Source organism: Pelodiscus sinensis, chromosome 18 (assembly GCF_049634645.1).
Source record: "Pelodiscus sinensis isolate JC-2024 chromosome 18, ASM4963464v1, whole genome shotgun sequence".
Lineage (NCBI taxonomy): Eukaryota > Metazoa > Chordata > Testudines > Trionychidae > Pelodiscus > Pelodiscus sinensis.
In genome coordinates, this window is record NC_134728.1 from 9,748,928 (window position 1) to 9,762,227 (window position 13,300).

The 13,300-nt window shown below is 41.3% G+C and overlaps 1 protein-coding gene across 1 annotated transcript in view; it reads right to left on the minus strand.

Annotated features, from left to right (window-relative positions):
• Positions 1-13,300, minus strand: part of CDH4 (cadherin 4) — an 809,637-nt gene that overhangs the window by 83,458 nt on the left and 712,879 nt on the right. The window lies entirely within an intron of this gene.

The following is a 13,300-nucleotide window of genomic DNA, read 5'->3' on the forward strand; positions in this document are numbered from 1 at the left end:
ACTAAGCAAAAATCTTTTGCAAGTGTCTGCAATTTTTTAAACCTTTTCACTTTGTCAGAAAGTGACTTTTTTGGCTGAAAAGCAAAGTATTTTTTAAGCTTTTGGCAGCTGAAAACTCACATTTTTTCAAGTTTTTGGCTTTTTTGACAAAAAGTTAAAATCTTTCCAGAGAACGTTTTGCTGAAAATTAAACATTAATAATATTTGTTGCAATATTCTTATGGGGAACTGCTTCCCCCCCATAGTCTTCCAACCAGCTCTGGTAAATTGATTTTATAAAACCTAGGATTACAAGAAATATTTTCAGTACACACCTGAACACAAATAAAACTCAATCATAATCGTTTGTTGGGAATCAATCATTCTTCTGCAGTGTTTGAAATCTAAATGTTGCCACCATCTGCTATTTCATGAGACGCAAAAGGTGAAATGACTGGAAATAAAAGGGCAAACAACTAGTCTGTTTTCATTTTCCAACACAAATGGAAAATAAAAAAAATAAAAAGGAAACAAGTCGTGTAAATATGGACAAGTAAACAACATTTTAAAAATCACTTCACCTCTAATAACCTGGAGCAGGAACTGACCCTGTCCATGGAAACACATGGGATGAGCCAAAGGAGAAGGGAGGCTTCCTTCATGGAATGATCCTTCGTTCTGTTTGAAACTAGGATTTGCCACATAGAAATAGCACAGCATATGAGAAATCCCATGAAATCTATATAAATCTTGGAATTCAGTGGAGACCTTCTGAGCGGGTTCTAGGATCCTAGGCTGGCCATTTGGGTTCCCGGACAATGCAGCTTTCCCTGCTCATCACGGCTCTTAGGGATTCCTCTTCCAACTGGGTTTTCACAGAATGGGGGAAGAATTGTACAGACTCAGGATGTTTTAGAGCAAGCTTCATGAAGTTAGAAAAGAGATGCTGCAGTTCCCTCAGCTGTGGCCTAGACTTCCATCTTCCTACTGGCTCTGCATATGCAATCTTGAGATTCACATGCAAAAGGGGAAGATACTGTCACAGAAAATCACTTCTATGTGTGGCTCATGAGTGAATGATTTTCCTCCTATAGTCAAACCTTGGCATTCTTATTAAGTCCTCACGTCTATGGTGATGAAGCTAATATAAGAACCTCTATTCATTAGCACAGAAATTGGGCCTTATTCTGTATGTGTCCTAAATGACCCAGGAGTCTGCTGCACTTCTGAATACCAAGCCAAAACTTACCTTTAAAATTGCATCCCGTGAAAGTCTCCATTTGCATGATGTTATTGATAAATACAGGACTAACAGTGTGCAAAGCAGGCTGGAGACAGGTCCCCGCCCCAAAGCGCATGCAATCTAAATGATGTGCAAAAACTGAGGAGGTGATCCAATCAAAATCACCAACAGGAAAGGTGAAGCTAAGCACCAAGCCACAATCATTAAGCATATAATTCGGTCGTTTTTTGGCTCATACATCTGTCCTGCAGTGGGAAGGGTACTGGAATTGATAGGTCATTTGGGGAAGGTGCATTTTGAGAAGGGATGACAAGAAGGAAAAGATGGAGGCACACTGGATTGGGCTGAGTGGTTTTAAGGCATATGAAGCTACCTGAAAGAAAACCAAGCCACAAGGTTTGAGTGACTTGGTGAAGTAAAGGGGAACCTGAGATGAGTGAACGGAGATAGAGGGAGAGTGTTACATAGGAACTAGTTTGTGCAGGACTTAGATGCTCAGGACAAGGAAGATGCCTGGGAGCCAATGAAGATAAATGGAGAGGTGGAGGTTGCCAGAGCAGCTGGCATGTAGAAGTAAGTAACAGGATGATGTTTTTATGGCATGAATGAGTGGAAGCCCTGTTTGGTTTCTATCTGCAGATGTTAAAAGTAGTTGTCTGAAGCTCAGAAAGCGGAAAGAGTTGCTAGTGAGGATTAGTTCAATTTGGTTTCATTCTCATTGCTCAGATAGTGTTGCAATAATGGTACTGCCCAGCCTCTATAAACAGGAGGCCGTGATCTCAGCGTTATCCTCACTCTGGGACTGTTCAGTGTTAGGTATTAACTTTCTGATGGGTGTAACGATATGTGATATCACCTACCAGCTTTCACTGGCTCACTGTAACTAGAACCCGTGTTGGAGGTAGTAGTGGGGCCCTGTTAACTCATACTGCCTGGGATGAGGCCTCTGGTTTTTGTATAATAAAATCCAATTGAGGAACTGGTCAAGGCAGAAGATGTATGCCAGGAAACTGTGGTTAAACCTTAGGTTTCCCCTTTATAATGCCTTTCTCCCAGGCTTACTCCATGAATGTTTGTAAAACTCTTGGAGAGCCAAAGGAAGCAAGGTACTGTAGAATAGAAGCACTGTATCGTTATTAATGAATAAACATTATGATTCGCTCTCAAGAGATAGAGAATTACCATGAGCAATATTAGTGTTTATGTGCAGCCCAACTGCTCATGTGCTCAATTATGTTTTTAATGAGGTTTAAGCAATGGCGGGAGTGGGAGGAGTAGGGCTGGGGAGGGGGAGGGAGATTTAAAAGCAATCAGGTCCCACAAACATTAGATAAATCAGATAGAAGTTTATATTGAAGACAACAGTTCAACAATGTCTGCATTTAGATGGGTGACACCACTTCCAATGTTCATTACTGCAGTGAGATGTGGAGCATGCAATTCAAAGTGTTTTGTATTTGATGGTTTAGTTTTTGCACACTGTTATAAAGGCTTCTGTGCCGCAGTAACATAGCAGAAGAAAAATGCTCCTTATTTTCCTTGAAAGAACAGGACAATAAAACATTTTTTATCCATGTTTTCTCTTTCTTTCCTTTTTTTTGTAAGTTGCCGTTTTTTTGTGTTACTTTGTTTGTGACCCAGCCCCTTCAGGAGCTGTTGAGAATAGAGGCTACCACTTACAGGTTTATCCATTGGAACAACCTGGGACTGTCAGAGCCACTCACGACTCTTGTCTTTCTGTCTTGCCTCCAGCTAGGGCACTACAAAGACAGTTTGGTTTCTGTGTCAAAAACAATTCAGAAACTCATGACACTGTTAATGCAAACTTGACTCTGAACTCGAACTGCAGACCTTGGATAAGGTCACACTTAGCTCCATGCTATGCTGAAAAACTAGATGGTACTAATTCACATTGGGCCTAATTCTGTAAAACTCCTTTAATTCTTGGGTTATTTATTTATTAAGCCAAAGTTGCTTTGAAGAACACTTAGTGATAAAATCCTCCTGACAGAATATTAGCTAAGGGACAAGCAAGTCTTATTTTAAAAGGTTTTGTTACTTCATTAGCTGCCACTCATTTGAGATACTCAAAGAATGAATCTGGATAACATCAGACTAATCGGACAGCTGGGTGCCTCTTGAGAAACATCTACCTGTTGTGAAAAACAAGCAAACAAAACCCAAACACAGAATATTAAAGGAAGGAAACAATAAAAATAGGACACAAATCAATCAAACACAGCACAAAGCTGGCCAATGAAAAAATGCAGCACAAGGACAACAAATTCAACAGTGTGCAGTCAAATGTTGACCCCACTCACAGAGAGATTGTTTGCAAGGATAGGAATAGAGAAAAGAAAAGTGCAATGAAAACAGAAACAAGGGTAGGGGATCCAAACCCAGTCAGAAAAACAATACAACAGCTAAAGTAAATGAGGCTGAAGCATGTCCCACCAGTAGATAGTGAGGGTCCTAGTAAATAAATGAAGGCTCATTAGTCAGGGACACAGGGTGAGAAGCAAACTGCTGGTATAAAGCTCTGGTGAAAATCAATAGGGAAACACTGATTTCCACCAGCTGAAGATCTAGTCTACTGCATCTAGAGTAGACAAGGAAAAGTGTGTTGTCTGAACTACCAAAGAAAACTTCTAACAAATGCAAAATAATCCATCATTGTGGCTGGAACTTCACATTGCATTAAGCCTACAGACAGACAAAATAAAGGAGAATGTGGTGTGTAAAACCTCAGGCATCAAGTTTGGACCCCTTTCACTGGCTTCATAAAGACAACTATGCCTAAGTGATTTGCCTGTGTCTGAATTTCTCGGCTGTGCAGAAGGCCAGCAGAAGGCTATTATACCTATGAAGTCCTACTGTAACTCCTATTCTGAGGATCTGGGTAGGATTTAAATCAGGGGTGGGGAACCTATGGCCCCGCTAGCTTGCCTAGATCTGGCACCCAGGATTGGGGAGCCTGCACTAGTGCTAACTCCCCTACCATCCCTCCATGGGGCTGGGGCACACACAATCTACTAGCCTGGGTCCTGCAAGGCTCTGGTGTGTGAGGGGAATGTGGAGAATGTATTTCTCCTTCTCAATCAAGGGCTAATTCAGTGAGGGTTTTTTTTTCTTTTTTTCACTTCGCACTTATGTGAGGCCCCCGACTGATTTTTCTGTGGGTCAGCGGCCCCCAACCCAAAACAGGTTCCCCGCCCCTGATTTAAGTGGTCCATAGCTTGGCCCTCTGTAAAGGGGTGAGGCCATTTGCTCCATGTGTGGCCACCAGCATGAGTAATAGGATACACTATTCCTTCCCATCAGCTTCATTCTGAGTATATGAAATGTTTCATACTGCTCATTATACCTCCTCTGGATGCTTGGCTTAATATAACTCACTTTATAGTGTGTTGGCAAAAGGTACAAGCTGTCAAGCTATACAGAGCTCTTCGTCAAGTGTAAGGAAATCCATGGTCCAGAGTTTTTGGTGTCTAGCAGAGTTATGGATTTAAGTTCACAGGCTCACTTTCTGAAGGTGCTGAGCAGGTTTCTTCTAAACATGAGTATTGAAAAATCAGTATGCAGTGATCACTTTGTAAAAAAATGTTGTCCCTGGGTAACAGGGTGTTATTGTCAATTATCATTTTTTTTCTGTGTGAGCTCATTTGAAAGAGTAGTCATTGCCTGATTTCACCCACACAGTTGTTATTGAGGCATGTGGTGCACTGGATGAGGTACACCACATGTTGGGCTCATCTAGATTACACTGTAGCTTCGAAAGAGGATATGCAAAATCCGCATAGTGTAGATTTCAAAAGTGTAAGTAGTTGGGATGCATTTTTTTTCGGCAACCCTCCTCCCCCGTTTCTTGAAAAGCCACGTAAACCTCATTTTTTGAGGAAGAGCGGCTTTTCGAAAAAGGGGGGGTTGCCAAAAAAACTGTGTTCTGACTCCTTTCACTTTTGAAAGCTCCGCTTTCGAAAGCGAGATCGGAAGAAAATATGCAAATTACCACAGAATTTGCATATCCTCTTTCGAAACTTCAGTGTAGTCTAGACATAGCTGTTGTGATACGCATGTGTTGGGCCCATGAAGCTTGAAAGATTGTTGTAGGGGGAATTGATCATTGTAGCCGTGGAAATTTGTCTGCAGATTTTGTATCTGATGTTCTGGCGGGGTTGGGTACCACTCTGAGTTGGTGTGTCCTGGTCTATGGGGAGATGGCTTGGGATGAGGAGCTTAACAAGGCTGAGGTGATGTGTGAAGGCTAGAAGAGTGGGAATGGAAAATATTTCTCTCAGTATGTGGTCCTCATCAAATATGGGATCTGTTTGATGATGCCTCACAAGGGTTCCAGAGACAAACAGGGACACTGGTTTTAATGGATCATTACAACAACTTGTAACAGAACACACCGCCTGCTACCTTTAACTGCCTACTTCATATTCTTTATGCATAACAATCTAACCCTCAATTTCCTACTTCACGTCAAGTGGCCACCTACAACCTGCTTTACTCCTTAAGTTTAACAATCTGCCCTAACCTGTGCTTTCCTCAGCCACTTTGGTTATCTTCCCCAGACCTGTAGAAGAACTCTCTGTAGCTCAAAAGCATGTCCCTTTCAACCAAAGGAGGTCCAATAAAATATATTACCTCATCTACCTTGTCTTTCTCATACCTTGGGATCAACACAGCTACAACAACATTGCAAAACAAACTTTATATTTCTGGCCGGGGAAAAAGATTACAGATCATTTTTATGAGTGATTCAAAGATTCAAAATATAACAAAACAATCTTTTGGACCATGTAGAGGTTATTTATAAAGTAAGGATACAGCAGAAAATCAGATCTCCCAGCATGCTCTATGTACAAACAATTTTGAAAAAAAACCCAAACCCAAAACAATCTTCTGTCCAAAAATCACTACATGTTTTTGCAACAAGGATTTAAGTGAAGAGGTTTTCTATTTTATGACCCCTTTCCTTACCACAAATCAATATCACTGAGCTGGCAAGTTACATGGCCAAAAACAAAGGAATCTGTGACCTGAACAAAATTACAGTTATTACATGTGGCTATCTCCATCAAGTCACAGACTGGCATGACAGATACCTTTTCCAAGAACCTAGCTGCACAAGTTATTGTTGTGAGAGTTTATAAACAAGACTAAAAATATATTTACAAGGAGGCTCTAAAGGAACAGGGCATTTGGCAGCAAATAAAGCAACAATGAATAAAACCTTTATGTGATTTAAGGTCCAAATGTTCAAAAGCACATGCACAGTTGTTTTATGCACAAAACTGTGTTCCCAATAGACACCTGTAATGCATGCAAATTGGGAACTGTATGTCAAAGTCTTGACATACAGTAATTATGTGATTAAATGAGTCCACATTAGTGTACACAGAGATTGCAAAATTCAGACCTATATTTTTAAAGCACAGTTCCAGTATTAAGTAACACTTTGCTAGATGTGGGTGTCTGGCTAAATTTATCACCGTGTGTGTTAAAGAAATAGAAGCTTACAGGAGTGTTGCATTTGAATGGGGAATTACTGGAGAGACAAAGAGAAAATCTACAGGTTTTAACATTTCTTCTCACATCTATTTTTACATCTTCTCCTCTTATATTTATACATTTTTCATTGGCTTCATGCTACTGTAGTAATGCTGAATGCCAATGAAAGTAAGCTTAGTGAAATCCTCCTTGGTTAATTTATTTCAGGGCCAATAATAAATTGGTACAGGTTGAACTGCTCTAATCCGGCACCATCTGTGATCCAGCATGATTTTAGTTAGTCGGATGTCCATTTACCATGGGTGCGGCCAAATTTCCTGAGGTCCCATAAAGTTTGTTTAAGCTACCACTCCTGGCTCTCAGTGCTCTGTGCTGTTATTTAGCTCCAATTGACCCCTCCGTTGGCCACTGCAAGTGGCTCATCATCTCTGCTGTTGGTGGAGGTGCAGCCAGGTAGTTCTGCATGAGTGCTGCCTTCACCCTCTCTCCTCCCCCCTGTCACCATTACCGAGCACTGACTCTGTAGCTCCCAGCCCATTGTCCAGGAACCGCAGCCAATGGGAGCTGCAGAGGGTGGGGTGCCTGCAAACAGAGGCAGTGTGTCTGTTTGCATCAGAGCCACCTGGCTGCACCTCTACCAGGAGCAGCAGGGATGGGGAGCTGTTTGTGGGGACCACTGGAAGTGAGTGCCTCCCACATTCAGTACCCTTAGCCTCTCCCATGCCCCAACCCCTGCCAGACCCCAGAGAGTGTCTAACAACCCCGCTCACACTCCTGTCCCACACATCCCTGTGCACTCCGAACTCCTCCCTCTTAGTCAATTGGCATTTTTAATTTAACCCCTTCCCCCACTCTCCAGCATGCCTGAGAGACGGATTTTTACTGTATGTCACTTCAGGACGTACATGCGAAAAGTTGGCATAAACAGACCAGTTTTAAATGGGAAATATGTTCAGCTATTCATACACAGTACCAGCCAATGGCCTAATTGCTGCTGAACTCCCACCTCAAATTCATTTGAGGATTTAAATGAGACCTAGGGGGAAAATGCCTCCCTGTATAAGCCCTTGCACAGTGGTGACGTTCCACATTCAAATACTGATTTGTGACTCAAAAGTGACTAGAGACACAAGATACTTAGAAATAATTCACAAGCTCAACCTAATGTTCACTCTGATTCACTGGCTGGAGCGCAGGGGGATTCTGCCCACAATGCCACATCAGAAGACGTGCTCTATATAAACCTTGGGAGAGCACTGAAAACACCATATGTCAGGGTTTCTTGAAACAGGTAGAGTGAGGCCAGAAGCTAGCCCAGAATTTTTATTTTAACACGTCAAAGTTTTTGACAGCCGACTGCCAATAAATAGCATTCCTCTATCAACGTGACTAACAATCACAAATTCTGCTTTTTTAATGTAGGCAGGATCTGAAAGAATGTTTCCATTATAGCTAACTGGAATGGGACAGAAACCCTGGGTGCAGCTATGTAAATACAGTTTGCTCCTGCTTTGCTTGGGTATCTTAGATATTCAGCAGATGAAGTGGTATTTTGCTCATTGTAATCAACTTAATTTGTGACCCAGCACTAGGCATGTTTGTATTAAATGCAGAGATAGCTAAAATATAATTCCCATTGTTTGTAATGTTATGGGACTACGGAAAAGTAAGACTGTGCTACATTGTTCCAAAGGTAAGGGCTCTGTTAGCAGAAGGAATCTTGCAAATGCAGGGACTTGACTTTTCAAAGCTTTATAGAGGTAAGAGGTCAGGGAAGGTTATTTTGGCCTGGAGGCCATATGGCTTCCCCTGCTTGGACTAGTTTGACAGGCTTTTCATCCTCCCCCCAACACACACTGTTCAAAGAACAGAGCTAAATAGACATCACTAGGTGCCTCTCTTCTTATGCTAATTGTGTTGGAGTTGTGTTTTTCCTACCCTACTTGCTAAGAGTTGAAATCACTGGGAACTGAAATTTTTGAGACTGAAGGGTAGAGGAGGGCAACTGAGAGCCAGGTAAGGGGCGGAGAGATGCAACAAGCAGCCAGCAGAGTGGCGATGGAGAGGCGAGATGAATGGCCAATAGAGCGGCACCAGAGAGCAGTGAGCAGGCAGATGGCAAGTGGCCAACAGAATGCGTAAGATGCCTCTTCACCTCCCCTCTACTCCTCAGTGGTTGCACCTCTGAAGTCTGGGTCTGCTCTGACCAAGGGCAGCAACTGTGAGTGGGGAGCAGAGAAGGGTTAGGCATGTGAAAGGGACATTTACATTGCTGGACTTAAGAACCTGTGAGGAAAAGGACATTGTTGTGGTTGGGGCTTTTACATGTGGTTTTGGTGATGAACTCTGTTTGTGGTGTTTTCCCAAATTAATGCCATGTTACTTCAGACTCTGTGCATTGCCTCTGAGAGGCACCTAGAGGCATTGGGTGAATTTCCCAGATTACTGGGAAAAGGCTGGAGCCAGTTCTGTGTTGGATGGATGAAGAGGAACCCCTAGATATTGAACCTGGTCCAGTCTGCTGCTGGCTCTACCCAGCAGAAGTATTACATTAAAAAAAACCCAAAACATTTCCCTCGGTGCTTTAAACATGTAAAACACTCTCACATCTTATATTATATGCCTGTTTCTTTCCTAAGCTATTAACCTTTGTCTTTTAAAATGCTGTGATAGGCAAATGCTTTCTTGTTTTAAAAAACACCTTCTAAATTGACAGATGCTTGATCATTTCTTTCCTGCTTCAGTTTTTTATGGGATAAGTGTCAAAGCTTAAATATAAATGTGAATCCAGTTCAATCCACATGCGTTAGCCTTTAGGATTTTTTATGTGTGGTCACTTCTGAAAGCACAGTTCTTTCATTCTGCTGTAGTGTAGACCATCTCGGTAATGTTATGAGTTAACTCTAGCGCTTTTGCATGAGGAAGTGTTTTAAGAGTTATCTGAAGAAAAGTGGAAATAATATTAATCTTTTTCATTATAAAGTTAAAAACAGCGCTAAACTCTCGTGCTTTGTTTGCTGGCTTCTGAGCAGGCTTGACACAAGGAAGCAGATTCTCTGCCTCTGTTTGCTCTTGTTGTGCTGCTCAGCTGGTGTGGCAATAGCAACCTCCTTTTAGTATGCAGCTAGTAGAGGAGAATCCCTGATAGGCCTGGAGACAGTACTGAGTACTCCTATACTTCCTTGCCTGAAGTCCCTCCTGTACACATGGCGTGTCAGAGGTCCAATGCTGCAAAATCTCATGCTCTTATCAGGAAACATGTTGGTTTTGGCATTTTTCTTGAAGACCTGGCTCTGGGGATCATGTGAGCATGTGAAAATCTCACCTCAAAAAAGTAAGTTTCTGGCCCACCTGGGTATGGAGAAAGCTCAGAAACATACTCAGTACAAGCTGGAAAAGAAGAAGGCAAATAAAAAAGAACCCCACATTTATTTATTACAAAATATCATGGCTTTTAAGACCATCACATAATTTCAGGGGGCCTGGTTCACGATTTTTTACTGCTTACAGTTGACAAACCTGAATGTCCTCCCCTTGGGAAGGCAAGTGGCTGGAGCGTCATCTACTCCAGCTATTCCCCTTTTGCATACTTCTTTCAAGTGGGTTGAATTTTTCCCCTGGGACACCAGATAATAGATGGGTGTGATCAAGGTTTTGGAAAGCAAACCAAAAAGTCAACAGAGCCACCCTGCTCCTGTGGAGCATATAAACAATATATTTAAAAAGACACTTCTGTGTTAGGGAAGGGGCCTGTTGAAAAATACAAGAATCAGAGTAGTCAGTCAATCCCCATGCAGCCTCCAAGATATCTATCATGTGCTGACCTTGGGCAGGCACCATGGATGGTGAAAACATGTTTTAAAAATGCTCTGTATCGGAGGTTAATAGCATAGCATGTTCTGTTTTTACCTGATACTAGCTCTAGATTATGAGTTGCAAAGGGTGGGGTCAGAGGCCACATCATTTTTTATTCTATTTGTTTGGTTTAGAAGAATGCCATTACTTGCACATGGCTGCTTGAGACACACTAGGCTGTGTAAAAAAAAAAGAAGCTGTTAAACCCAAAGAATTTTTTCATCGCTAAATAGCACCTTTAAATTCATCTCATTCTTCAAAGTTGACACAAGCACCTACTTTCTAAATTGTGCCTCTCTAGTTAAGTTTGTGTCAGCGTTTTCAGGGGTTTTAGAACAAGGCCATACACTTTGTTTATTGACTGAAACTTGGCAAAAGGCACAGCAAACATGGAACAAATTGAAAATAAAAGGTTGGGTTGTTTTCAAATTCGAGAGAGAGAGAGAGAGAGAGAGAAAATCAGTGTTTTCAGGTGCTTTTTTGCATCCTTTTAAAAATTAAGGCCCCAATCCTGAAGATGGGGTGCCACATTTTCATAGAGTCCTGTCAAAGTCATCGAGGCTCTGTAAGTCAAAACAATTTGTCCAGGTACAATATATTGAAAGGTCTGGATCTAAACTAGTCCAGTCACCAGACTAGGTGGACAATATTAGCAGTTTTCAGACTTTGTAAATTCTAGAATGCCTTCCACGAAACTGTTTCTATAGATAAGCACAGTTATCTGTTTCATGGTTTTCCAAAAATAATTCCAAAATTAGCATACTAGAAAATATTGTGCTTTAGAAATGTGCACTACACATCCCAACCTGCTGTGGTCTACATGTGGGCTGAGACGCAAAATAAGGGATCTGAAAAGTAATAGTGCAAGAGGCGATGGTCTAGTATATGTTGTGATCTTCTTACCTCAGCAGAAAGCAAAGAGCAACTTAAACTTAAGAGATGTCACTTTCTACTGATGTTAATATTTTGTATGCTGATGAACAGAAGATACCATTTTCATTTGATAAATTTCTTGAAAATAGGATTGAGGAACAAGAGTCTGGCTGTGGCAATTTCTGCAAAATGACTGTATTATTTCCAGCTTTTCCAGGACAACAAAATCTACAACAAAAGTTTAATGTCTAGTGGCCACACAGCAAACTGTCATTGTCAGCACATGCCCTTCAGTAAATATGTCAGAGTTGCATTCATGGTGCCGACAGTTTGTGTTTGCGTTGTTGTGACAATGGCAGTGAGTGTTACAGAAAGCTAATCAGGTGCCATGAAGAAGGTAAGGGGAATGATGATATTAAAAACAAATTGCCCCCCTCTGGAGTTTTCCAGAGCAAATCCTTCTTTGCAGTATGTTACTTCTTGGTGATTACCCAAAGGCCATGCTTTAATTTTAAAAAATCCTAGTTATGTCCCTTGTACTCTCATAATCTGCAAAACCTTTGCTGTCAAATGCTGCCAGAGCAATTTAATAAACAGGGAGAATGCCTTAATGTATTCTGAAACCTGAAAACCACCCATCATTAGTCCCACATGCTGTTTCCCTATTTTCTCTGCTTTAAGCCATTTAGCTGCTACAGCTGTTTTCTTTGCAAATCTGACTTCTGTTTTTATCAGCCTGATTGTTTTTTGGTGCATCTACTTTGATTAAAAAGAAAAAAATACCCGACATGATTCAGTTTTAGGGAAAATTGCCTCCTTTCTCCAACCCTGTTGGCTGGACTGCTTGAAAAAGATAATCAAGAAGACTAAGATAAATGTAGGTCAATGAACATTGACAATATCGTCCGCAATTTATATTGTGTCTCTCATTTTTGTAGGGAGATCAGAACTGTCATGATCATGGTGCCACTTTTCATGGGTAGCTGAAGAAATGCAGCAGTCACAAGTTTTATATCCCTGGAGACTCAGGTTAACTCACCCACCTTAAAAAAACATGCTAAAATATTTCCAGTCGATGCCATTAAAGGTATTTGCTACATGTGTGTATATGTTTAATATTTATCTTGTTTCTAACAAAGCACTGAAAGGTCTAAGATTTTGTACCCTAAAAATGATGGCACTTTGGAGAATTGCTAAGGAGAATTGACTCTGTATAGAATGAACAAACTACTCTGCTGCAAACCTGGTATCACCCAAATATGTAATGAATTACTCCACTTTGATTTAATAGCTTTGCTTGCTTCTTGCTAACTACTTATATTATAACACGAAAGCAGGGGGACAGCCGAAGAATGAAGGAGCAAGTTATATTGGAGAAAAGCTACAGACTGAAATTAAATTCAACAAAATGAAAGGTTAGTGAGAAGAAGTAAAACAACTGAACAGAGATTAATGTGCAGTTTCTCCTACTGTTTCTCCCCGACTATTTGTTTTATACAGTATGGGCAAGCTCACGTTGGCTCCCTGGGTCGATTGCCGAGAGAGATTCTGATTGACAGTATTATTGGAAAAGAGACAAAGGAAGTACAGACTAAGGGGAGTTTCTGTTAGGAGAGAGCTCTGAAGGCAACTGACTGTTTCTCTGCCCACTGAGGGGAGCACAACCTTCATGAGCTTTCACTTCCAAATTCTTCTAGGGAAACACCATTGATGTCAGCAGGTAGTCACCAGAGTAAGGTTCAGATCCAATTTGCTTCCACAGAAAAGAGGTAGTGGCAGCGGTAGGTGGATCAGTAACTCATCAGGCCACGTCTGTATACTTATCCATGGATC